The sequence below is a fragment of the Triticum dicoccoides genome, chromosome 2B, assembly GCF_002162155.2.
Source record: "Triticum dicoccoides isolate Atlit2015 ecotype Zavitan chromosome 2B, WEW_v2.0, whole genome shotgun sequence".
Classification (NCBI taxonomy): domain Eukaryota; kingdom Viridiplantae; phylum Streptophyta; class Magnoliopsida; order Poales; family Poaceae; genus Triticum; species Triticum dicoccoides.
The window spans coordinates 713,412,324-713,416,921 of NC_041383.1; the positions used below are offsets into that span (position 1 = coordinate 713,412,324).

The window sequence follows — 4,598 nt, forward strand, 5'->3', positions numbered from 1 at the left end:
ACACATACACATAAAGAAAAAAAATGGAAAACTGACTCAAAAAGATAAGAAAAAAACCAAACACCTATAAAAACACGACAAAATTAACTGAACTAAAAATAACCAGGCGACCGCTCAATAGCAAAAGAGCAACAATAATAATAATTCGGTGTATATGTACCTTTTTTGCGGGAGGTGTATATTTACCTTGATAGAGAAACATAAACAGTAAGCCAAGATGAGGTTACCGACGTACGCAAGGATGAACAACCAACGTGCACGAGTATTTTCTTTGATCCAATCCTCAACCACATGCACAAGTATTATTCTAAATAAGCAACCAACACACATGCAAGCATCAACTGGCTGCAGCTAGGGCTGCAAACGAGTCAAGTTCGAGCAAGTTGTCTTAGGCTCAACTCAACTTACACTAAAATTTGAGCGAGCTCAAATTGAGCGAAGGTCAAGGTTGAGCTGTAAAAAGTGGCTCGTGATCAGCTTGTAATGATCTTGAGCTAGTTTCTAGCTAAATAAGATGTTTTTTTAATAATCTAAAACAAAATTTCAAATAAGGTGGGCCATAACACGACATAAGAAACCATTATATAATTCAACTTATTTTTTCTCAACTGAAGACACTTAATAGCAAGAGATCATGGATGAACTAGCAAGAGAAGAAAAAGAAGGTGCGTCTACTCTTTAACTTTGATCAAAATAGCATGATATTTGACACATGGCTGACCACATACCATATTGGAGATTTAGTTTTCAACGTTATAAATTTTATGACATATAATCAATGTACAGTTGGTGAAACTATTGATCAAAGTTCAAGCACGAAAAAACGATGATCTTCCGTAAATATGGACGGAGGGACTAATATATAAGCAATGATCTTGCTGCCTGAAAAAATAATACATAACACATATAGGAAAAGAGATTTACACATGCCCGTGCATCTTAATTTTCGCAAGTAGGAAACAAACGGTGTGCTTACTAGTTACTAGTAGCGTGCAACGTCCATTATTAGTGGATCCGCGTAAGGGCCGTGGAGCCACCCATCGGCGATGAACCTATAGGCGGATTCTGTGAGGTGGAAACTATCCCATTGTAGTGCCTCCGAAGGATCTGCGCACACCGTCGCATCCGGCTGTCCGCACCCTGCGTTGAAGTCGGTGTTATAAGGAGGGCCTCCCGCGCCACAGCAGGTGAGAAGGGTTGTGCTGCTGTTCAGTCCTGCGAGATGCCATGGGTGATTAAAAGCATATGGCTTGCGAGGTAGCAAAATGAATGGAAGAACAGAGGTCGCGCACAAATGAAATCATCACTTTATCTTTTTTTTTATTCAACCACTGGTTTCAGGCCAAAAACCAAAGTGTATCGTATTTTTGCTCTCCTAGCACTATTTAATTCTGAACTTGGTAAGACCTAAATCCACTTTAAAAAGACGAACTCACCAAAATGGCTTGGCTTTTGTATGAATGCAAGGACCGGTCGGAAGTACTCGGTGGCAATGATCTTCGTATGTGGGTACTTGTACCGTAGCACCTTGATCCGTCGTCGGAGGAGAGAGTTCTGGTAGCGCCCCAGCTTGTTCATACTCTTCAGGCATCCGTGCCCATCATACTCCTTGTTGTTTGGGCTAGCGAGCATCGTGAGAATTGCCGGTAGGCAGCCAATGGAAAGATGTCTGCCACAACTATGTACTTGGCGCCATGCTGGATCAGTATCTGTACAGGGTTATCAGTTCCTTAGTTTATCTTGAGTCATACTATAACACATACGAATGTGTTCGGATCCAAAGTATTTTGGAGCTGGTGTGCAGTCGCTCGGGTTGGCATGTCGTCTATTTAAATTATAAACACTCCCTCCTTTCTTAGAAACAAATGTATATATCGGGATATCGACCCGGTTTCCTTATGCATCTTTGACTTTAAGTGGATGTCAATAGAATTCTGGAAAATTTAAATTATGAAAAAAATAAGAGTAATTTAAATACACTATTTTTTACTTACAAATTTGAATTTTTTTATATATTAATCAGTAATAAAAACTTTTGACGCCACACTTTCTACCAAGTTGTTTATGTAAGAATGGAAGCAATACTCTTATTGGTTACATGTAAAAAAACTCTTATTGGTTATGAGATTACAAATTAAATTCTGGAAAGTAAGAGATGCTGCTCACTCATTTTCGCGAGCCGCTATGCAAATTTAATTCTAAAAAGAGATGATGGACATATATGTTTGTTCACAATGTGTGGCCACGTTTTGGTCAGTGCATCTCAAAATACATATTTGAATTGGTACTATAAGAAAGCAAAAAAAAAAAAATTACGACTACCGCCGATCTATAATAGGTGTCACAGTTTTGAACTTTGGATGGGGGGAGTACTTATTTGTCTAATTCAGTTCACAAAAATACCTTTACAATTACCACACTATTCATCATCATAGTGCCAAAATGTCTACTACCTCCGTCCTGGTTTATTGGTCCTCTTTGTATTTTGTGCCAAACTTTGACAGTAAATTTAACTAACAATTTATTAGTTAAATCTATGTTCAAAATTTGACAGAAAATACGTAGAGGACTAATAAACCAGGACAGAGGTAGTATTCCAGTAGTCTTGTTTGACTCGTTAAAAAAAAGTTTAATTAGTTTAGAATTAAATGTTGGAAATTCTTCTTCTAATGCACTCGGCTCTGTGTCTTTAATTTGAGTCCATGACTCCATTGATTCTAGCCACATATCAAGAACAGACTTTTCAAATGATATGGATATGGTCACGACGTGCCACAAGCCCACAACCAACATATAAGAAGCCTTGCGTTACAAAATTCAAAAGGTCAAAAGGAGAAACATGTGCAGGATGCGGTTAGTATTAAAGGGATTGGACTTCCATCCGTAGTACCTCTACGCCTCGGGAGATGCTGTCAACAATTTGAGGAGCATAAACTCTGGCTTGCTCCACGGTCCTGTTGGACGAAATAAGGAAGTTGTAGTCATTTGCTCCAAACTCTCCCATGACAAACAGGGAGCTCCCGAAGCAATCAGCACCTTTTCCTGCATGGCATGGACGTACGATGAGCTAAATCACTTCACTTGGACATGAAAATCATATGGTGATTAAGGACTGATGTTTAAGTAGCTGCAGCCTACCCTTGCAGAGCGAAGGCTTCAGTTTCTGGAACCAGTCGAGCTGATCGTGGAGGGAGCGGTTGATCGGAGGGTCCACCGTCAAATTCTGTCCCTGCAGGTATGTCAGGTTCAGAGCCGGCGCTCCTGCCACGGCGAAGTTCACTCCGGCGGAGAAGTTGCTCCCCTTGGCGAGGTACGGCGGCACGAAAGGCAGACCCAAAGCCTGAGCTGCAAAATGAAGCAACGTTATATGCAAGCCCTCTGTCTCTGTCCGTGTGTCTTTTAGCTAGTCAGGATCAGCAGAGATTGACTTGTAGACACTAGCTAGTTGACTAAGTTCGGCAGTGCATTTGTGGTTAGGTTACCGATGAAGTCCAGCACAACGCGGCCGTCGGTGGCGCGCCCGGTGGGGTAGCCGAAGAAGCTCGCCGTAGGGGAGGTTGTTTAATGGGTTCGGGCCGGGAAGGACGGGATCAGCCCACCTGACCAAGTTACCCGTGTCGGCATAGGAGTCGCCGAAGCTGATTATGGAGGTGAAGCGGTTCCGGCCGCCGCCGGAGTAGGCGCCGCGGGAGCACGACAGGATGAAGAGCAAGAGGAGCGCTGCGTGGGGTGTTCTCATACTTGGTTGCTTGCTGCTTGTATGTTGGGGCTTCCATTCTTGCTCTCCAAATGCTACATATAAGCAAAGCGTATATACCATGCTAAACAAAGCAAAGGTTAGTTAAAGGACACATATAGTATGGTTTTCCAATAAACTAAATGTAAGTTGCGCGGGAATCTTGTAACAATTTGATATTACGTGGAGAAAACTTATATTCCGGCCCACACCAACTTGACAGTGGTTAACATCTGCTTCTTATTTATGTCTAGTTGGGCTGGTTATTAACGGCCACTACTATGCAGGCCAATTATCCTTCTTGTCGAGAACAAAATTTACAGCCAATAATTCCATTGTAGTGTTGGTCTTTTTTGGGTGAAAAGGGTATTCCCTCATATCCATAATTTCATATTAAGTGTCACTGTGTACTAAGTTAGTGTTTATACCATGTCAGTGATAATTAATATGGATCGGAGTGCGTATCTTTTTTGTAATGCTTCAAAAAAAAAAGAGTAGAATTTTTGCATCATTACATTACTAATGACAGTTGACACCTTGTCAAAAACTAAAACTAGAAAATGGTGTGTCACTCAAAATTACAACCAGGGAGTGGACTAGTTGAGCAGTCAGACACCAAGAAATAAAAGCAAGGCTCAGTTCGTTGAAAAGGGCAAGTCATCGTCGCCGTTGTTGTTATGTACGTTTTAAATGTACACAGTATGAACATCTCAAATTTGCCACATTTGCCGTCCATGCGACAATTATATTCCGTCCCACATCACCTTGATAGTGATATGATTAACACGACTGAATGTGCATCCTCTTTCGTTTGGTCCTTTAAAGCGTGTTGTTTTTGGCAACTGCTAGCTTCTTCTTTATG

General features: G+C 41.3%; 1 pseudogene; it reads right to left on the bottom strand.

Annotated features, from left to right (window-relative positions):
* Positions 1-197: 197 nt before the first annotated feature.
* On the bottom strand, positions 198-3,762 carry LOC119368453 (annotated as a pseudogene).
* Between the last annotated feature and the right edge of the window lie 836 nt (positions 3,763-4,598).